At 44.4% G+C, this 23188-nt stretch overlaps 1 long non-coding RNA gene and 1 pseudogene across 2 annotated transcripts; one reads left to right on the top strand and one right to left on the bottom strand.

Moving 5' to 3' along the window:
- Window positions 1–4819: 4819 nt before the first annotated feature.
- On the bottom strand, window positions 4820–21528 carry LOC120708202 (annotated as a pseudogene). Its single transcript, XR_005689262.1, has 11 exons — window positions 21273–21528; window positions 20047–20349; window positions 19626–19830; window positions 19271–19360; window positions 19018–19163; window positions 13526–13769; window positions 13343–13447; window positions 6408–6590; window positions 6058–6259; window positions 5186–5669; window positions 4820–5060 (listed from the first exon to the last, which is right to left on the bottom strand). The product of XR_005689262.1 is annotated as a beta-glucosidase BoGH3B-like (transcript).
- LOC120708203 lies at window positions 6587–10298 on the top strand. The gene is made up of 3 exons (XR_005689263.1): window positions 6587–7612; window positions 7715–9346; window positions 9951–10298. It is a non-coding gene; the product is annotated as an uncharacterized LOC120708203 (long non-coding RNA).
- Window positions 21529–23188: the final 1660 nt, after the last annotated feature.

Below are 23188 nucleotides of genomic sequence, written 5' to 3'. Positions count from 1 at the left end.
TGGAAGGATTCGCGAGGATGATGACCACGACTTGCGCCATGCCCCACAGCGCTCGGCGACAGGGAAGACCAACTGTTCTCCCCCGGACCACGGGGGGAGAAGTTGACGACCTCACTAGTCCCCATGCATGTAACCCTACCTCCTTGGGTCTATACAAGGGGAAGGGAACGGATCGGACGATGGGGCACACGCTCATCCCTACACACTCACACCCCACCCGATATTGGCACTAGCCTCAATCACACCCCCACGCACCAAGGGACTTGGGAGCTTTCCTCCCTCTCTCACCACAGCTTGTACCCCCTACTACGAGCACTTAGGTGCAAGTAATACAGTGCATACCCCTCCGCTGGACGTACGACCTCGTTGGCCGGAACTAGGATAAACCCGGTGTCATTGTTTTTCTTCTTGCACCAACCATCTGGAGGCAGGAGCACGCAGCATACTCACTAGTTGGTGCTAAACCGCGAGGTCCGGACACCGACACAGCTGCAACAGCACTTGGTACTTTTGGCCTGGATCTTTGGCCTGTTTTCTAATAGTGTGGAGATGTTTTTGAGAGGATAATCTGAAAAAGAATATTCATAGTTTTTGTTGGAGGTAATCAGATCACTTATTGTTGAATCAATTTGAATTGATGTCATAGTGCTCTACACAGATCTATTTCTGCTAAATATTATATATAGTACATATGCATATTTTCAACGGGTATATACTCACGTGTTTGTAGTAGTTTAACATGTCAAGCTAAGTTCCATATTATTTCACAAAAAAAAGATAAGCTCCATATTTTTCCAGCCCCGAAGGCTAGAGCTATTTCGATTAGTAGCACTAGCAGCGGAGGCCAGAGGACAAACAGACTAGGACGGACAAAACCTCGAACCGGCGGTTGCTCACCCATATATAAGGCGACCTGTCCCTTCCGCGAGCGCACGGACCTAGCTAGTTCATTCCTTCGTAGGCGGTGGCCTGATGCGCCTCCATGTTCAGCATGACCTCACGCTCATTCGGCTAACCGACTGCGTCCGACCTCACCAGCAAGTGAGCGCCCGACTCCCTTCCTCTCTGCTAGCTCGCCTCAGTGACCCTGAGCAAGGGCATCTCTCTTTCTATCGCGAGCACATATGTCCTCCCTCTGGTGGCCTGCGCATGATTCGTCGCCAGCCTCAAGCTCCTTCACACGTGTGCTCTTCTGGGTAGTCTGTGGGTATCCTTCCCTGCCGGCACCCAAGCTCTTCTTATCTCTAGGCGGCTCTTCACTCTTAGTTAGTAGAGGTGTATGAGCTCCACGAAGATGAGTCACCCGCCCCTGCCTCCTAGGCCCACCTAAACTCTAATTCCACCTCCCTCTACAAGTTATTCTTGCTCGCATTCTTCATTGGATTTTGTTTTGTGTTGGATGTTGCCTCCGGTCTGGTGGTTCCTTTTTTCTTTTTATTTGTTTTCCTGCTTGTAGTAATATCGTGTGAATTTGAATTACTAAAAATAACATGGAATTTGTTAGAAATTAGGGTGACCCTAATACCAACTAAGACGAGGACCTAAACCTATGACACACCAACTCATTCTAGAATCGATCATCCTCCTAAATTTTTTATTACTTAATGTATTAGATTTTTTCTGATGGCAGAGCCATCTTTTCACTTCCGGGTGGCAGAGCCTACCAACTGATAAGTTGGCTTCCAGGTGGCAGAGCCAACCTACAGTAAAGCTCAGTCCATTTTTTATGCTGGGTGATAGAGCCAACCTTCGGTGTATCACAGCTACTAATAAGTAATTATATGGCTTACCCGGGAGACTAATATTTACAAGAACAAGACTTTACTGCAACACAATAGTATTACACGAGAGCATACAATGCTTGCTTCTTTAGTGGCTAGCCTAGTCAGCACTCACCCTTCTCTCTTGCTCTCTCCTATCCAGCACTACCCCTCTCTTATACCATGCTCATGGATAAATACCATGGCAAGGGAAGAGGGAAGGGTCTCTATTTATAGGCCAAGGGGCCATGGTATTAGGACAAGTGTCCCCTTTCTAGAGAATTTCAAAATATTCTAATACTTTCTAATTTTTCTTATTACTAATTCTAGAGTGCTTCAGGGAAAATATCTCCTTCTTGCATGGTGGGAATATTCTAGAAGTTTGTCTTGCTCTTTTCGACAAAATTGATCTTTGACTTGACCAATTAAGAACTTATGGTTCGAAAAAGTCGATTTGTAGGATGTGGTGTATTTTTTTTGGGCGGGTGAGTTGGGAGGGGGGCAGGTTTATAGGGTTCAGTTATGCTAGTTTCTTGGACTAAACTAGAATGTTTGTTCATTACATTGTTGGATTGAGTATTATGCTGCCTATCGGGTCTGATATACTTTTTGTCTGAAAAAATGATATGTTATTGTTGTATACAATGATTGACAGACAAGAGCATTTCTTTAGCTGGATCATCACACAAAATAGGTCGAAGCCACTGATGAAGTAGTTGTCTGGAGTTATAGGGATTGCAACATCAAGCTACAACCGAAACCATCAACCCATCGGTCCAATCAAATTTCAATCAACAAGATGAAGGGGGTATGGATTATATTGTTGGTAAATGATGGTGTGCAATTTATTAGCTTCTCTCAATTTTTTATTGTGTCAGAGAGAAATTGTTTCTCTAAACTTTTTTTGAGACTATGTTACATTTTATTTATAGATATTTAAGAGATTGTGAAAACTCTAAGTTATCATATTCTTGTGTCATTTGATTTGATATGAGCTATTACTTTGTCCACTTGAAATCTTTGTGGAGCAAGCCTGTTTTTATAGAGGGTAAATGTCTCACACCCGCAAATAATTTTGACAATTATGTCAGTTGGCTTGACTAATAATAGGAAATTGTACTTTATAACTCTAATTTTTTGAGTTTGCAATTGTTTTATGATTATATGTTTTGTTTACTTGTGCATATTTTTAATATTTTTAGTGCTCCAATGATTTTGGTTGTTTTGGTTGATTGGACTATTGTTCACTAAACTGATTTGCTTCTTTCTTATTTCTTTAGGACGAGATTCTTCTTATGCTTAAAAGGGTAGCTGATACTGTGGAAGTATAGCTAGAAATTTAAATAACTACTACACTAAAGGTTGACATACTAACATTCTGACACATTTTGTAAACATCGTTCAGCTTCTGTTGTTGTAGTATTCATCGCGGGATCACTAATGCAAGTCTTTGTTCAGTACCAACCAAACAAACTAAGTAACTCTATTTGTATAATTTATTAGATTTGCATAAAATACAATTCTAATTTTTCACTGCACATTCGCTTTGTTGGATGTTGGTCATGAATTTCAAGAATGTGGTTCTTGTTTCATTTATTAGTAGAATATATATAATATGTGATACTTTAAAGAGGATATTACTTCATTGATATTGGCCATATGGAAGGATTCAATTGCCAGTTATAATAATATGAGATTTTTTTGCTATGGATATTTTTTCATTTGTACTGTCCATATGGATGATTAGTTTGCTAGCTTTGGAAATACTAGCAAAACGACAAATTGCTACTGATGTGATATTTATACTGGGAGGAGGAAAGGATAAAATCAACCATCTTTTGGTTAGACTGCTTGAAAGATTTTCTCTAGGCTTGGTAAGCCATATAGACTCATACACTCCCTTACAATTCTCAAGCTTTCAGTTTTCTCTACTGCCCAGTTGTTGAGATTTCACCTGTGAATTGTGATTGGTATGGTGTGTGTGATCGGACACCCGGTTGACCGGTTCTATCAGGAATCAGGATCGATCACGTTTCACGATAGCTCCCGGCTGTGACTCGTGAGTCGTGACTCGTGAGATATATATATAATCCGCTGCTGCTACGAGCCTACGACTTAATTTATAGGATTCCTCGTCCTAGCTCATAGCTATCCCTGAACGAATCCCGTCGTGCGCCGATCGTGTTGACGACTGGGCGTCTGGGCACGGATCAAGCAGCATGGGTCTCGGCGTCGACCTGGAGGAGGCGGCGCGGCCGGTCGACTACTACGACATCTTCGCCGACCCGCGAGACGACGAGGCGCCGCCGGTCTGGGGCTACAGGGCACCCAGCTGCTGGTCGCGCATGAGCGACGAGGACCGCATCCTCGGGCCCCCGGTGCTCATTGCGACGTGTCTCCTGATGGCGCTGCTGGTCGTCGCCTCCATCTACGTGCAGGTCTTCAACGTCCCCCCGTCCTTCGCCGTCGGCGTCGCAGGCTACGGCGGCATCGATCCGGGCCGCCCCGGCCGCGTGGTCTCGCCGGCGTTCGACGTCGCGCTCCGGGCGAACAAGACGTGCGTCGACCGCGCGGGCGTGGCTCTCGGGTGGGCGCGCGCGGAGCCGTGGGACTGCGAGGAGAAGCGATGGGAGAAGGACGTGGTGGTGGCGGCCAGGGGCGACAGGGTGGGGCTGCCAGAGCACCTCCGGGACCGCATGGAGTCGGAGTGGCGGTCGGGCACGCTGGAGCTCGACGTCGATGTTGAGATCTTTGACAACAGCGGCAGCAGCCGCGCCGCCGCCGGCGACTTCCCCCAGAAGCTGATGACCTGCAAGGTGAGGCTGGACGGACAGAAGTCGGAGCCATTGCCTTGCGCGTGGTATGATCTAGACCCTCATGACTCCGAGAATAGGGGCTAGCGGTCATGTTTCGACCAGTGCTCTGTATGGGTAATTTTTTCGAACAGCAGTTGTACTGATTTTCACCAGATATATTGACTATCTAACCTTGTATATACCTGCTTGCTGTATACGTCCTCCACTTTAACCTCGTTAGGCGAGGGAACAAAACGAGACTACAAATGATAATTTGATGAAATAATAGACTGATTAATGGTCAGCAACCGCATTTTGCAGAGGTATCATCAACCAAGGCAACATTAGACATGGTTAATAATCATACAAAGACTACATACGGGCAGCTGGGTGTTGAAATACGCCTATACCCAAATCATTGATCAGTATCAATGACAGTAGAGAACACAGCGCAACATAAATCACTCTTTGCTTCGTATCTCCCAGATTGTTAACACCAGAAAACCTGAAAACAGCAAACAAGATGAAACACCGAGTGATGAGAAGCAGAAGAGACAACCCGTCTGGTGCTATTCTATTCAAATTGTTTTCAAAACAAAAGCAATAGTTAGATGAATTTAGGATGCTTACCCTGGCAATGATGAATTTATTGTCAAACCAAAGCCGAAAGGATAGAGTGGATCATAGTGCGGATCTCCCACATTCATGGGCAGCTGGTCAACAGACTTGAACCAGGTACGGGGGAGCTTTCCAGTGAAACCATAGTCCCCGAAAAGTACATCAGCGACACCCTGACCTTCCGTGCCAGGTAGCCAAGCAGCAACAAGCGCTTCCATAAGTGGAACATATGGTTCAATCACAACAGGACGACCAGAGACGATAACCACCACACATTTAACTGCAGAGCACACAGTTCTGATCGTGTCTGGACCAGGGTCTAGCATAGTGAGGTCAGTGCTGTCACCTACTGTTTCAGAATAAGGTGGCTCCCCAACAACAATGATAGCGAATGAGAAATCATTATGCTTCATGAAACTGTCGTCAGGATTCTCAGAGTAGAGGACATGCGTTGAGTCGGCAACAGTGGACTTTATGGCATCAAGAATTGTTGTCCCTGCAGAGGAAATTTGATCACTGCAATGAAAAAATATAGCAGATGCTGCTGCTTTAGGTAATTCAATTATTACGAGCAACTGAACCAAACACAAGTGTGCCAGGAAGTTAATAATTCCAATTTCCCCCCTCAGGAATCATGTCAGTTCAGTAGGGCAATAGTGTCACTGTCATCACTACGCTGTGGATCATGTACATACTATACTAGATACCTAGCTGTATGGAAAATAACTACAATGCATGCTGACAATTTAACTTGGGAATTAAGTGTATCCCATAAGCAGATAGAATCTGAATAATACACATAAATGCAGCTCTTGATGTAATTAAATACCTTCAAGGTCTCCACTTGAAGACAAAAGAATCAAATGTATACCAAAGGCACATACCCGTCGTGATATCCCCGGTGCCCCCCATCCATTGAATTGACCATCCTCCACACTGGTAGCCCAAGTTACTAGCATGACTTCCAGCTACAAGGATCCTTCTAGCTTTCTTTGGAAGAGGTAAGAATTGCTGATTGGAAGAATTTCCATTTTTCAAGAGAACAAGTGATTTCCTGACAGCTTCTCTGGCCAATTCCCTATGCTCCTGTATGAAGTAACCAATACAGTTATTAAGTTGTTCTAGCATGATGACCAACCTAGTCATCCATGAAAACTGGGGTTTGTTCACTATGTAACTTGAGAAGTTAGTGTGAAAAATGTGGAAGTGATATACAATACTATCTTTTACCAACCTTCTTTCCAAGCTGATTTGCAAAGCTAAGTTCAGCTAATGGGTTCTCAAAGAGGCCCATTGTAAATTTGACTCGAAGGATACGCCTCACGGCATCATCAACTCTGCTCATATTGACAATACCCTTGTGGACAAGAGATGTCAGATCATCAATGTATTCAGTGTAATTGTCTGGAACCATGACCTGGAATTGAGGTGAACCAAAGTTTTTATCTATACTATAAAGATCAAAAACAATTGAAAACTTTTCTCACCCAAATCGGGCCCACCGTACCCCTCACGCCGGACCCGTATGCCAGAGCCAAGGGAGGTGGAGACCCATAAAAATCACATATTAGAGAGCGTTTCTGCCAAAAATCAATTCTTTTTTTCACCCGATGTTCCCCTACCCGCCCACGCATACCCACCCAATCCTCATCCTGTCCTCTGTGGCCCCGAGACGCCGGTGCGGGCATTCCTCGATGGCGGCCGCGTGCGGGTGCTGGCCATCGACGGCTCTGGTGCGGGCGCCGAGGACGCTCTCCTGGCCGCCGCAGCGCTCGCGAGGCTCGATCCGGGGCTGCGGGAGAAAGCCATGGACCCCGTCGCGCGTGTCGCCGTCTTCTTCGACTTGGCTGCGGCCGCCGGCGCGGGGGCTTGCTGACCGTGATGCTGTTCCTCAGAGGCCCCACAATCGGCCGCAGTATTCGGCCCATGAGGCGCTCGCGTTCGTGGTCGCGAGCATCGGGAGAAAGGGCTAGGGCGGCCGGCGCGAGCGGCGAGCAGAGGGTGCTGATGACCTTGGCAGTGAGGTCAGTTTGTTCTTGCCTATTTGCGGACCCTTGTTTTTCCCAGCGGTGGGACCTCGTTCCGGGTTGCTGATGACCTTGGCAATGGCGGATTTCCTTTCCGTCTGCTGGCTTTACGGGCTGGTGGTGGCGGATTATTTCTTCCTCTTCCTTCTCGGGTGATGCGATGGCCGATGATCCTAAATGAAATTGATGTGCCGCAATTGGTTTGGCTGCTGGCCGATGATCCTTCTCGATGGGCGCCGAGAATAGGCTAGCAGCAGCACCCTGGTTGCGAACGTCCAAAGCACGAATGCTTCGAACTTGATGCAACAATTGACATCTCAATTCTCACGAGTCAAAGATTTGGTCTGTCCTGCTGTGTCTTCATTGGTGTTACTTGGGAAGGTACCAACTTAACCAAGGAGACCAACTTGAGGTATGTGACACTCTGAACAATGGTTAAGAACAATATTCAGAGTTTGTTCAGAATGCTCGATGTGGATTCAGAGTTTTAGAATAATTAATAATTGTTGTGCAGGTACAGGAAGCCTGCAACATTGAGGATTCTGGTGATAGTAGTCAAGGGAACACTCTGAGATCAGAAGCAGGTTCCATTTAAATGTTGTTCACCATCTGTGTGCAACTCACAATTGAGGATTATCATAGAATCGCTGTCAATGGTCTGACCTGTTCCTCTTGCTCCCTTTTCAATGCTCTTGGCGGTTTTAGGGCTCAAGCTGCCAATGGTCGATGAACACCACCAATGTAGGTCGACTTGTTGATCAAATTTATTAAGATGAATCTATGATTTTAATCTAAGTTGCAATCCTCTTGTTTTAATCTGAGTAATCTCAGATGCTTTTATTGAGATGCATCTATGATTTTGGAGATAAATGTATGGCTTTTATTTTGCATATTGCAGGTGGTACCAAATTGCTTAATGCTAATATTGTTGGTTAGTTGTCTTGCTAAACTGATGCAAACATGTTGCCTCTGCTCAGGTCTATTTTTTTTAATGTGTCATTTAATACATAAAGCATTTCAAAATAATATCATAGTAAAATAGTAAATTGTCATTAGCAGTTTTGAATATCCACATCAGCACCATGTGGTCAGGGAGGACAGGTTTTTTTTCTTTGTCACCAAACAGATATGCTCGTTTTTATTTCCAAACAGATTAATCCTATCTTGGTGATATTCAATGCATATATTATATGGAAGAAATAATCTATTCATCAGCAATATGTTGTTTATTCTTGTTTAATAGCACCTTAAATTCAGAAACATTACTGACATAATGCAATGTTTCAGATTGTTCAACTAACAGTTCTGTTCAATCGAGATGTTTCCAGTTTGCAAAATTAATTAGAGAAATCATGCTGCAATACAAATGTTGATAATTTTTTTATATAAATTTGGTCAAATTTAAAATTGTTTAACTCCTCGGAAGCGAGATTTGCATTATTTTGAAACAGAGTATATGTTTCGGTTTGTACTTATGAGTCATGACATGTTTTCGAGCGGTTTGTACTCGTAACTTTATTTGTGGTCTTATGTGGTTCAATTGCACTTAGGCTGAAATTTTCATCTACTAGAATATTTGAAAATGCATTCTTGACCCACATACATCTTTAGTATAAATCAATGTTTTAAATAGCGGGCTATAAATTGGAGAATGTGCCCAACTGGATCGGCCAGTGCCGCGAGCCCGTTCGCCCCTTTGGCGTGTTTACCGAAATGTGCACTCGTGTCTTTACTGTATGTGCATTGTGTATGGACGTGATTTTTCTTTGTTTGTTCTTCCATAAAACAATGCACGATACATTTGAGGTACAGCTTAGATTTTGTTGCCTGGCAGTATTATGCAGAAAAGAGGCGCTTATCATCCAGTTCAGCAGGGGACGATGCTGGTGATCCGAGCATAGTGGAGATGCTGGTGCGCCATGGCCTCACCAAGAGGACTCCTATGATGACAAGCACATGAATCTTGTGTTTTAGGAATTTTTGTTTGGTTTACTTATCACCTTTTTTGCTTAAAAATATTTCTATGCAAGAGTATAGTAGCATGATAACCAGAAGCGCTATGAGGATGAAAGACTGGTAGGAGTATATATAGCCTCCGAGCTTGCAAGTGCGGACTGGGAACCATGATGACAATAGTAGTGACCTGGTAAGATAGCTGTATACTTGATTGTTCCTTATTTTCTATGTCTGTGATTGCTAATTTTTCTCTCAGGAACATACATCTACTTGTTAGTTTGTTCAAAGTGGAAGAACATGTTCATGAAACCATTCTGGTAATGTTATTTTATTATTTTGAACCAGAATGAATGACCTGAAAGAATAAGCAATGCATTATGCTAATAATCTCTAACTTCAGTCATCTTGGCTTGCAAATAATCTTGTTTTCTGAACAGATGGTAGAAGCTTGTTATAAAAGTCATATACTATTTCTTAACAAATTTATGCCACTGAATATGGTATGCAAGTCTAGAATAACTGCAATATAGGAAATTTAGCCACAATTACACAGGTTGGATGTATTTGGCATGGCATTATGGGAAAAACAGAGAACATCCCATTGTGGTTTTCGAAGTTTGGTTACCTGGATGAGGATGGTATAGTATTTGAGCTTCGCTTAGTTTATAAATACTTACTAATAGAGCCTTGTTGATAATATATTTATAGGTTGACCCTTTTTTTTAGAGTAGACTTGGGTTCTCTAGAATACAGTTTTAGAGTCTTATTCAGAACATTGCTTTGTTTCCTTGCAGGTTAGGGAAGATCCAGTTGGCTCATTTTTTCTATGTCCATACTCAGGTTCATCCTCAGTAAAAAAAAATTGTCAATAGTGCATAGAGCACCAAAGTGTTGAAGTAGCGAATTTGAGGAAAGAAAGAAGTAACAGAGTAGCTTTCTTGTTGCTGGTTGATGAAAATGCAGCTTCCAATCCAGGTTGCCTACACTGACGCTGAGGAAAATGATTTGGCCACTTAGAAAGTTGTACAGTATAATTTCATATAAGAATAAGAACCCGTGAAAATGATCTCATAAAAGTGAAAATGCTACATTTCATATATTAATTGAATCTCAGTATTTATACTGAATAATATTTCTATATATTTTTAAGGATGTATGACTGTTTGAGCTAACTGAAATTGGTCATTAAATTTCTTTGGTTATTGTGGCGTGAGTTATCTTTTATTTGGTTATTAAATAATTTTTAAGGCGTGTGATCTAAATTGTAGTTGTTTATTTGATTTTTTTTCGAACCATGTCCTTGTCATATGTACATATTTGCTACAAATATAAAATTACTCTAATATATATATATATATATATTAGAATACCTATTGTCTATTTGACTCCTAGGGTGTTGAATACTAATCAGCACGCCGGCGGCGCTGCCACCTCTCCGGCGAGCCAACCACCACCACATTTAATTCACAGCAGTTAATTCCCGAAACCTGCATGCACGGAGAGTGCAATAAAACCGCCAAATCAAATGCGTAATTAAAGGGCCGTCATTCTTGTAGGTAAAACCAGACGCTCAAGGATCGTAATTATCAAACAGCGCAGTCGTAAAAACAACATAGTGTTACGGTTCAAAAACCCCTCACCGAGCATTGATTGTAGATAATGAAGGACGTTGTTTTCAAACCATCGGAAATCACACCTCTGATTATGCTCCCAGCGCAAGGAACTAGGAGCCCACCTTCCCTTCTCCCTCAACATCGATCCACACCCAATCCACCGCCGCACGACGGAAAAATCTCACCCCCGCCCGCCGCCGTGCTCGCTCACCCCACCCATACGGCTTTCTCCATGGATTCCCCACCCCCTGCAACACACCCGGATTGGAGGCCTGCGTGCCCTATGCCGCCCATCCCCCGGTCATCGGGCTTGCTGGCGGCGCCCCCTGCTGGCGGTGCCCCCTGGTGGCCACCACATGGCCGCCCCTGCTGGTTGCGCGTGCCTGCACCCCCCTCCCCCGGTGGAACTGCTTGGGGGCCATCGCCGGGTTAAGCGCCCACTACCCGCAGTTGCTGTCTACATCGCCGGCTGTCTCCACCAACGCACTGGGAAGCCGCGGGATTCTCTCCACTATTCGCCGCCCAATCGATTTTGCTAGCACGAATCCGGCAGCGACAGTCAGCGGCCGCGGAAGCCACATTTTGTGGATAGTGGATACAACAGGTAAGACAGGCTACCACATTTGATCATCTTAATTTAGTTGAACTGATGCCTCCTAGATGCAAGCCACATACATGAGTCTGCCAAATAAAGGATTAGGAATCACAAATACACAACGAACCCAATTCCATGGCAGTTGCACTTGTTAGTATTTTTTACGCCAGCCACTCATACTTTTTTACTTCAACATCATATGTGCTTCAACCTCACTTATTAGTATTTTTTACGACAGCCACTCATACTTTTTTACGGCAGCCACCCAATCTCACTTGTTAGTATTTTGTATTTAGAGTAGTATTTTTATTCATATCCAGGCAGTAATTTCACAATTTAGAGTAGTATGAGCTTCTATTAGATAAGCCCCAAGCTACAAGGATTCGGGGGCAGTTGCATGCATGGGTGATTACTTCTTTGAATATTACGCCTCTTAATTTTAAAGAATTTTATGTAGTATTTTTTGTATTTAGAGTAGTATTTTTATTTATATTCAGGCATTAATTTCACAATTTAGAGTAGTATGTGTTTCTATTAGATAAGCCCCAAGCTAGAAAGATTCAGGGGAAGATGCATGCACGGGATGATTAATTCTTTGAATATTACTCATCCTAATATGGTAATTACTTCTTTAATATTAATTACTCCTCTCAGTTTTAAACAATTTATGTAGTATCTTTTCATAATTCAAATTAGTATTTTTGTTCGTATTCAGGCAGTAATTTCACAATTTAGAGTAGTATTTGCTTCATGAGTTAGAGTAGTATTTTTACAATTTTCATATTCAACAATTTAGACACTACAATAAATATTTCTTGGTAATGCAGGTGGTGAGGAGAGGCATAGGGCTGTCACAGAGACACTCTTGGGAGCAATGCTACATCCGAATTTGTCGAACAATGAGCTTGTGGGATAGCATGACCACATGGTGGCAACTGGCGAATGTTGTGGCATTGCTTCTATGACTTTTGTGTGATACGTGATCAGCTCATGTAACATGGTATTTAAATATTTTTAAACATGAACACGTCACTTTTTTAAATATACCACAAGTCTGATTCTTGATTTTTTAATCTATTTGCTGCGGTTGTATTTATGCAAGAGTTGTAGGTTCGATCCTCTTAGAGCTACAGCATTAACTGGCAAAATCATGCCTGTATCGTTGCTGTAAAAATTTTACTTCCCAACCAAATCAAACAATGTTGCTCACTATTTTTACTTCCCAAATGTTCGCATTTTACACCTCTAAACCAAACTCATTGCTTCATCCATAATTAATAAAAACTTCAACCTAACTCATGCTTGGAGGTAAAAAAATGACTCGTGTACAGATGTACGTTAGATGCGTGTAGTAGTAAATCTTTTACTCCCCATTAAAACCAAACAAGGCTGCCAGGAAGCTGCCACGGAAGGCTTTTTACTCCCACCCACACCAAAAACCGTAATATTTAGAACGCCGGAGGCACCGCAACTGCGCTGCAGCGCACAACGATTGGCCAACCGGCCAACTGAAATCACGCCAAAATCACCGCGGGGTTGCAGGCTATATACAGCAAGCATTAACTCAGTAGACACGGACAACTGTTTGGTCAAAGGAGCATTAATTTAAAATGGATAGACAGTAAAGTACTCACAGCTTTTACTACTCAGAGCTGTCTGAGAGCTCCGGCGAAAGCGCCGCCGTGGGTGTTGAATAATATTCAACACCCGGGATGCTAAATAGACCGGTCCTATTAGAATATATATATATATATATCCTAATTTACCTGGTTTTTGAAATTACATTAAAGTTTTAAATATTATCATACCAACTTGCAGCACGCGCATGCCGCGCGGGCATTGTTACTAGTAGAGAAAAATGGTGGAAAAGAAAACTTCATTTATCACAAAATCCATGTTTCCCTTAGAAGTTAATCAACCATGTATGCGTAGCTAGTATGAAAGCAAACAATAAGTTTCTCAACAGAAATCCACATACCATGTCAATCCCCGCATTTATTCCAGCTTGCACAGAATAAGTATAGTTTGCACCAGGAGGTGAGGTGATACGATCTATTCCTAGCCAGTCTGATATCACAAAACCCTGCCATCCACCAATATGCAAAATTTAGTTCTAGATCACAGCAAAGTAATGTAAACAAAGTTACAGTTTGTTACTGACTCTAAAATGTAGTTTGGATTTCAGGTAGCCAGTGACTAGCTCATGGTTGGCATGCATTTTTACACCATTCAAGCTTGAGTATGACACCATAATAGTTGCAACACCCTTTATGATAGAGTCATAATATGGTGGCATGTGAATGCTTAGCAGTCCATGTTCATCAATGATAGTGTTATTCTCATTTATTCCATTATGAGTCCCACCATCACCAACAAAGTGTTTAGCACAAGCAGCAACTTTATCCCTGCAAAAACCATAAGCTGAGGTATAAGACAAAAATTCTTTTCACGCTGCAACATATTAGTGTTACCTTTAGGGAATGGAATGAACAAGAGGGAGAGCAGACAGCAGCAGCTCTAGCATATGAGGTAGTCAATATAGGCTGGGCCAGTCTCTATATGGGCCATACTTAACACCCCCCTTCAAACTCAAGGTGGAGGTGGAGGATTAGAAGCATTGAGTTTGAGTAAATGAAGTCGATGCTGCTCGAGTTTGTGCTTTGGTGAAGAAATCAGCGACTTCCAACTCTGATGGCACATACTGAAGAGCAATTGTCTGTTGATGACAATGAGACCGAGTAAAAAAGGCATCAACACCAATATGTTTCGTGAGTTCATGCTTGACAGGATCATTAGCAATTTGTATGGCTCCGGTATTATCACAAAGGAGAGGTGTGGGGGTATCGCAGGAAATACCAAAATCAGCTAGCAACCATCGAAGCCATACAATCTCGGAAGTGGTAGTGGCAAGTGCTCGAAGTTCTGCCTCTGTACTTGATCGAGATACAGCGGATTACTTCTTGGACTTCCAAACAAGAGGAGAAGAACCAAGAAGGATACAATAACCAGTGACTGAACGACGGTCTGTGGGATCACTCGCCCAAGTAGAGTCCGAGTAAGCATGAAGACGGAGTGGACTATCATGAGCATAGAGCAAACACTGAGATGATGTGCCCCTTAAGTACCGTAGAACACGAAGCAAGTGTCCAAAGTGAACCGATGTAGGAGCACTCACAAATTGGCTCAAGATATGCACAGCATGAGCAATGTCAGATCGAGTAACAGTGAGATAAACAAGGCTCCCAACAATATGCCTATACCGAGAGGGATCCTCCAAGGGAGCACCATCAGTAGGACGAAGCTGTAAGTGAAGATCCATAGGTGGTGCAGCTGTCCGACTATCAGTAATGCCAGAGCGAGCAAAAAGATCATGTATATATTTGGACTGACAAAGATAATAGCCCTTGGGAGAATGCAAGACCTCAATGCCTAAGAAATAACTGAGAGGACCTAGATCAGACATCTGAAATTGCTCCCCAAGTTGCTTCTTCACATGACAAATGTGTTCTATATCATCTCCCGTGATTAACATATCATCAACATATAGAAGAAGCAAAGTACGCCCATAGGGAGAACGATGAATAAAGAGGGCTGGATCATGCTCACTTGGTGAAAAACCTGCAGCCCGGATCACAAAAACAAAGCGCTCAAACCAAGCACGAGGAGCCTGTTTGAGACCATATAAGGCACGACGAAGACGACAAACATAGCCTAAAGGTGCATGAACACCTGGTGGGGGCTGCATATAGACTTCCTCATGTAAATCACCATGGAGAAAAGCATTCTTAACATCCATCTGAGAGATAGGCCAAGAGCAAGAAGCAGCCACAGCAATTAAAGTGCGAACAGTGGTCATGTGAGCAACAGGAGCAAATGTCTCGTCATAATCAAGACCTTGAGTTTGCTGAAAACCTCTGGCAACCAAACGAGCTTTATATCTTTCAATAGAACCATCTGACTTGGTTTTAATTTTGAAGACCCATTTGCATGTTATAGGTATAGCATGTGGCGGCAGTGGAACAAGATCCCACATTCCTGTACGATCAAGGGCAGCAAGCTCCTCAGACATAGCAAGCTGCCACTCTGGAATACTAGCAGCTTCCTGATATGTGACTGGCTCAGAAACAACAGCATTCATGCTGGGAAAACCATACTTGTCTTCCGGGTGAATAGTACTACGATCTCGTAGATTATATCGTGGACCGGCCTGTAACTCATCAATATCATCAGAAACAATATGTGTCTCATCAATATTAGCATTAGAGGTATCAACAGCGGGCTCATCAGGACTGGCCGAGGTGGTAGAGCTATAAGAAAGTTCAGTGGGGATTTTGGGACGGCGCTTGAAGAAACGGGTTATTGGTGGTTTCGAAAAAGGTTGAGGTGGAGGTGGAGGAGGTGGTGTAGGTGTCTCATAGAGAGGAGGCATGGTGGAAATAGCAGGAGCAGGAATAGATGCGGAAGGTGAAGTGACATCGCCCGTGGATGAAATAGGAGGAAGACACATAAAAGATGTGGAGTCTGTGGAAGAATATGAGGGCTGTGTAGAGGGGTTATAAAAGAAAGGACGGTCCTCAACAAATGTCACATCACGAGAGATACGCATGCGACGAGAAGAAGGATCATAGCAGCGATAACCTTTATGTTCAGGACTACCCTAGAAAAACACACTCAATCGATTGAGCAGTCAATTTAGTGCGCTCACGAGGTGCAAGCAGAACATAGCAGACACATCCAAAAACTCGAAGGTGGTCATAGTTGGGAGGCTTACCAAAGAGGACTTCCCCAGGGCATTTGCCGGACAATTTGGATGATGGTTGTCTATTGATGAGATATACAGATGTGGAGACAGCTTCCCCCCAAAAATGAGAAGGAACAAAGGAAGCAATCAGAAGGGTGCGAGCGGTCTCTATAATATGGCGATGTTTACACTCAGCAATACCATTCTAAGCATGAGCACCAGGACATGAGAGCTGGGCAAGAGTACCTTCAGAGATCAAAAATTTGCGAAAAGTGTCAGATAAGTACTCTCCACCAGAATCAGAACGAAAAATGCGAATAAAGGTAGAAAACTGAGTATGAACCATGCGAGTGAAAGACTGGTAGATGAAGCACAATTCAGATCGATGTTTCATGAAGTAAATCCAAGTGTATCGAGAATGATCATCAACAAAGATAACATAGTATTTATGACCACCCTTAGTAGCAAAAGGTGCAGGACCCCATACATCAGAATGAACAAGATCAAAAGGCCTAGCAGAATGTGACACACTAGAGGAATATGATAGTTGGATCTGTTTTCCAAGTTTACATCCCTTACAATGAAAACTAGGCTGTATTGATGTATGGCCTAAGCAACCACTATTGATTAATGTAGACAAGCGAGAACCACATAGATGACCAAGTCGATGATGCCACTTCGCAAAGGATGATGTCGAAGACAAGGCAACGGATGACACACGAGCGGTAGAGGAAGTGGATGAAGGAAGGCGCAGGGTGTCCAAAATGTAGAGACTAGGAGAACCTCTACGGCGATGGCCAGTCCCAATCACAGTCCCGCTTCGACGATCCTGAATAAAACATGATGTGTCATCAAATCCAACAAAACAATTATGGTCGGTGACTTGACCAACTGAAAGGAGGTTCATAGATAACTGAGGTACAAAGGAGACATTGGGTACAGAAAATTTTGAACTAGAAAGAGAACCCTGATGAGTGATAGGACAAGATGTACCATCAGCTGTTTGAATAGAGGCATCATCGTTGACTGGCTTGCAAGCAACCAATTGAGACCGATCAGATGTCACATGAAAGGAGGCCCCTGAATCAAGAACCCATGACGAGTGAGCAGCACCAATAGAAGAGGCAGCAGCAACAGATACGGAGCCTTTGATAGTGGAAGTAGTACCCCGACCACGAGTAGCACGAGAAGTACCACGACCACGAGCAGCACGATACTCAGCCAGCTTCTCTGGATAGTGAGAAAAACAATTCTCTGAAATATGTGTTTTCTTGCCACAATGCTTACAAGGCTCAAGAGAGGTAGCCTTTGGCACATGAAACCACTGAGAAGCTGCCAACACGCTATGAGGCAATGACACTGAAGAAGACATTGACTGGAGACGAGTTTCTTCAGCAAGTAAAGCAGACAATGCTTGTGCCATAGTCAAATCAGAGTCACCATGAAGCAGCTGCCTACGAAGGGAATCAAATTCTTCCCGTACTCCCATGACAAAGCGATATGTAAGAAATCTGTCAAGAAACTTGTGTGCTGGACAATCACTAGCAGTGCATTCGGCCACCATAGAGGTCAAAGACCCAACCAGACAATCAAAGGCAGCATAATAATCATGAATGGACATGTCATTCTGCTCAATTACATGAACTTGCTGCATGAGATTGTGCAAACGAGCACCACTGTCCTGAACATAGCGCTGCTTAAGAGAAGACCATATAGCCTTGGCTGTTTTGAATTTGGACAGACTCATAATCATGGACTGCTTAACACTACTGACCATAGCAGCCATCACTTTCCCATCATTAATCTGCCATGTATTGATCTCAGTAGCATTCTTGCCATCAGATGCAAGCACAGGTGGATCATTAGTTAAATGAAAATAGAGACCATGACCCCTCAATGCAGTCTCTACACAAAAGGCCCATTCAGGGTAATTCTGACCATCAAGAGTGATATTGATTACTATTGTATTGATCTGTGCCATGATGAAAGCTGCTAGAACTCGTGACCCAAACAACAGAGGGCAGGAATGAATCATTTACCAAAGCGGAACACCCCTTTTCCTTTCTGCAGAACACAAGCAGAGCAGAGCAGAGGCACCAGCAGAGCAGCAGCACAGAACCAGGCGGTGGTTGCTCCCTCTGGCACGACTGAACAGAGGACGGGCGGAAGCCTGCAGCCAGCCAAGGCGCAACGGGCACACGAGCGGCTGCAGACGAGGCAGGGGCGGCGGCGACCGCAGACGGGCGGAGGCGCGCGCGGAGGGAAGCGCACAGATGGCGGCCGGCGGAGGCGCTGATGGGGGGCGGCGCGGACAGGCACCTGACGAGAGCAGGGGCCGGCGCGGACCGGCGCCGGACAGGGGCGGGGGACGGCGCGGACGAGCACCGGACGGGGGCGCCGCGACAGGCGGCAGAGCTCTTGGACGGGGATGAAAAACAGGGCGACGACGGCCGCTCCCGCACGCGAGCCGCGACGGGCGGCTGCAAAACGGGCTGGTGGCGGCCCGTAACGCGCGGATCTGCCGCCGGATTGCCAGCGGCGGCCGGCGGCGGCGGCAGTGGATCTCGGGTAGGATGAGTATCCCTAACCCTACCTGCTCTGTACCATGTTACCTTTAGGGAATGGAATGAACAAGAGGGAGAGCAGACGGCAGCAGCTCTAGCATATGAGGTAGTCAATATGGGCTGGGCCAGTCTCTATATGGGCCATACTTAACAATTAGCACTGCTTGCTTCCAAAAACTAATTTCAAACAAATAGTACATAATGTACTGATAGAGTGCTGCCATCAACGCATACTAGATGATTAATTTCAAACTATTACTTTAGATAAAGATGCAGGTGCCTTAAGTATGGGCTTACATCTATGATTCTACCATACCATTTTTATCACCAGTGAGAATAATATCTTACTTTCCGGCTACATATGGAACACCCTTGGTATGATTGACTGGGATCTCTCCCTGCAAGCCAAGGATAATATCTGTCATCTGCTGGACAATCGTGTGATCTTCACTGTAGCTCTCATAACATCGCCCCCATCTTGGATCTCTGCAAACCTAAACCAAGCTATAAGAATAATTTCTGATCAATATAACTTCTAGTTCAACAAGAATATACTAATATTCTGCATATCATAATCAACAAAAAGTGCAAATGTTCTTACCGCAATACATGGAGCAAAAGTATATTGAATGCCTGTTGCCCGCACTTCAAGAGCAGTTGCTACACCAATCCTTCTTACAGGTCAGGATCCCTAACAACACAAAAAAATACAAAGAGGATTATATATCTATACATATTTGTTGAAATTGTTTGCATGATATGCTTGCCAACAAGAAACAAGTTTATGTTACCAAATGGATACAAATTGCTTTTAGAACATTGTATCCAGCAAAGCAAACAGTACTATTTTATTTAAACTAATCAACAAAAATCTTGATAAAAACTATGGCCTTGTAGGAGACATGTAGGATGCTTGTCATATTGCAAACATGTAGTATGTAGATTATCAGACATGCCTTGTAGCTCCAAGCCCGATGTTGTGAGGGAACAAGGTGGCGTTGTAGACATTGTTATTACCGTGAACAGCATCAATCCCATAAATCATAGGAATTCCTAGACGTGTTGATAAGGCACCTCTCTGGAATTCATTTACCATGTTAACCCAAATTGATGGACTGGCCTGGGGAGCAGGAACACTTCCACCACCACTTAAGATGCTACCTAGTGAGCAGCACAGAAGTTTGGCATTATATTATAAGTTGCATAACCACAGACTTAGGTATCGTAATAATGTTACAAAGCAAACAAAGCTGTGGGGAGTGCTATAGGCTTCATTTGTCTATATCTCCCAAACAAAATCCATATGCAAGACAGAAAACATTTTCAATCACCCTTACAATGCTCATGTACATTTAGACGTGCTCATATAGAATTTACCTATGAAGTACTTTTTCATGACATCTGCAGATGCAACCTGCCGTTCTATCTGTGTCATTTGGCCAATTTTTTCAGCAAGGGTCATCCTACCAAGAAGATCCTTGATTCTTGTGTTGATAGGCTGCTTTGGATCCTTGTACTTCATGTATTCTGCATCTCCAATCGAAGCAAAACATAGCAATAGAAGGCATGCCCAAGAGATATTTGTGCTTGTCATTCTAAAAATTTATATAAAAGAAATTCCTTCAGATAGTTGATCTGATGATCTTTATCTCTGATCCTCTGGGGAATTTGAAAGAGACCCTAAATCAAAATTTGGAGATGGGAGCAGTTAAAATGAGCTGGCAGATCACAAAGAAGAAAGTGAAAGTGTATGAAGAGAGCAAACGAATTTCTTTTGTGGGGCACAACAAATAGGCTTTGAGACATGGCCTAATTAATAAGCAAGGTACCTCCCCACAGGTTTTCTACAAGAAAAAGAAAAGCGCATTCCGTCTGCTATGGTACTTTTCCTTATACAATTCAAAAGGAGGAATGAACCTATCTTCTTGAGGAAAAACTATTGATATGATACCTCCTTACAACTTTTCCTCCTTGCATGCTTACTCATCCACAAAAGCAGATTTCGCAACAAGGATTTACTCACATATCAAGTTAAGTATCTCTATCGATGTCCATACAACACAAGTGTCAGTTTCAGATCCAACTACAGTATACAGCCCATTGGGCATGACTGAAAGAGAACTGTTTCCAGTGGGTAAAAATAGAAGAATTGGAATTCGTACGGCAAGTACTTAGTCGTATGGTCAAACTAAAAAAAATGAAAATGAACACATCAGGTCAATTATTTTTCAGGACCCAGAAGGGACTGTGGAACCAACCACTTGGTAAGTCAACTCAAGCAAATCCCCGTCGCCGTCGGTCTCATAAAATAGTGGCCGCCCAGCATGAACTGAATCGATACAAATCAGCCGACTGCCGACAGCGCGACTCTGCAGGGGGGCGTCACCCCCATTTCCACGCCTGTTCTCGCAAAATGAAGGCGTGCCCAAAATGAACGGTGCCGCCTCCCGTGGAAATCCCATTCGCGGAGCACTGCGGTTGATCTACAAGGAGACCAGCGGCAGGAGGAGGCAACAGCCGGTGGTGGGCTGGTGGCGGGTAGCGAGGTGGGAGAGTAAAGTTGGGGGGGGGGGGGGGGGGGGGGGGGGATGGATTCTCCTTACCTCGGAGCAGCGATGGACAGAGGGCGGCGGTGCGGTCAGCGTCCGCTCAGGATAGCGAACCGGAGCTGAGCTCAGTCGCCGCTCCTCGCACACGAATGCGCGCACCGGCGAGGCGCCGAGGCCCGACGAGAAAGGGCGGCGGGGCGGAGCGGGAGAAGGGCACCAGCGCGCGGCATGCTCACTGCTCCGCGCAACGCAACGCGCCGCGCTTTGTAGGTGAGGTGTCGGCTTCGAGTCGCCAGTGGGCCATCCTGTGTCGGCGGCAAGAGGGCAGGCAGACGCAGACGGCCACGAAAGAAGTGTGAAGACTGACCTCCCAACCGGGCAGGTGGGAGTCCAGTCGTCCAGTCATAGGAATCGTGTTCTCTTCCCCTCTCTCGAATCCTCTCGTCTAGACTTCAAAAAAAAAATCCTCTCGTCTAGTTACTGTTGGGGGAGGAGAGAAAGGGCGCGCGGTCTCCGCAGGCGGGGCCTTTGGTCCCTTCCGCCTCCGATGGCCTGCGGGTCGTCTGGAGGTGGTGGGGACCGCGGTGGCTTTGCTGGTCGGCGTAGGTGGCAGTGGTCCTAGTAGATCTAGGGGTTTGTGTCCTTGTGTTGCCGGTGAGGTGACGGCAGCACTGCTATGGAATAAGTCCTCTCGATTTCTCCCTCGCCCCGTTGGTGTTCCACTCCGGCGCCACTGGCGAGCCCGTGGAGGAGGTGCTCCCCGTGTGGAGCGCCTGTACAGGAGTTCGGCCTCGTTTCTTTTTCGTCTCCGGCGGAGGTACGAGACTTTTGTTCTTGGGCTACAGAGCAGGCTGGGGTTCTGGTGAGCGTTTGGAGGCTGGATTTGCCTCGGTCTTTCCTCGGCGGCGGCGGTCGTCGACGGCGACGGCAGATCCAGGGGCTGCAGGGGTTGGGGCGATGCTCCGGTCGACGGACGACAGCTGACGACTTTTTCTACTGCGACTCCAACCAAAGCCATGGCGCGAAGGGGCCGCTGCAGCTCGCTGGTGGCAGCCGGCGTGGGAATCGACTCCTGGTGGATCGCGAAGGATCTAGGGACCTGGGTGTATTTTTTTTCTTAGGGTCCTTCGCGTAATTTGGTTGACACAGCTGCCTCTGTATCCTTTGGGTATGCGTCTGTATTCGTACGTCGTCATGTACAATATAGATATGCACTTTCAAAAAAAAAGGGCAGGTGGGCACACACGCTACGGTACAAACAATTTCATATTTAGCATTCTGGTGAGGCATAGATTCTACTACTCCCTCCGTTCTAAATTATAAAACATTCTAGCAATAGAGTCAAAGTTTTTTATATTTGACCAAATTTATATAATAGAATAATAATATTTATTATATAAACTAAGTACTATTAGATTCTTTATTAATTATATTTTCATAGTACATCAATTTGATATCATAAATTTTTATATTTCTCTATAATCTTGATCAAACTTGAGATTGTTTTGACTCTTTAAGATTCTTAGGATGTTTTATAATTTGGAACGGAGGGAGTATATTTTTTTATGGGAAATTGTAATTAAAATTTGGCAACAAAGTACATGAAGGAGATCATACTGATCCAATATTCCAATGATACAAAGCTGCAGCGCCTTAAAGGGCAGCTATTGAGTTGTACAGGATAAATGCTACACAGTGATTCCAGTTTCTAGCCTGAACCGCTAGAGTAACCTTGCAAATGTCTCAATGTTCTGAAGATTATGGTACATCTCAGCAAGGTGGGGTTGCGGTCTCCACGGAATCTTGGTTGATCACCCATACAGTCTGCGTGCACGGGTGATCCATGAGAGAGCATGACTGAAAAACCAGCTGCAATCGAATCAATAACTGAAAACCAAGCATTCAGTCAAGCAACAAGGATTGTGCAGGTATTCAGAAAAAAAAAGGAGCGAATTGGTAGTGTTACCTTA

This window comes from Panicum virgatum, chromosome 5K (assembly GCF_016808335.1).
Source record: "Panicum virgatum strain AP13 chromosome 5K, P.virgatum_v5, whole genome shotgun sequence".
NCBI classification, from domain to species: Eukaryota; Viridiplantae; Streptophyta; class Magnoliopsida; order Poales; family Poaceae; genus Panicum; species Panicum virgatum.
Note: the sequence above shows the minus strand (reverse complement) of the source record. Positions and strands in the feature narration are given on the sequence as shown.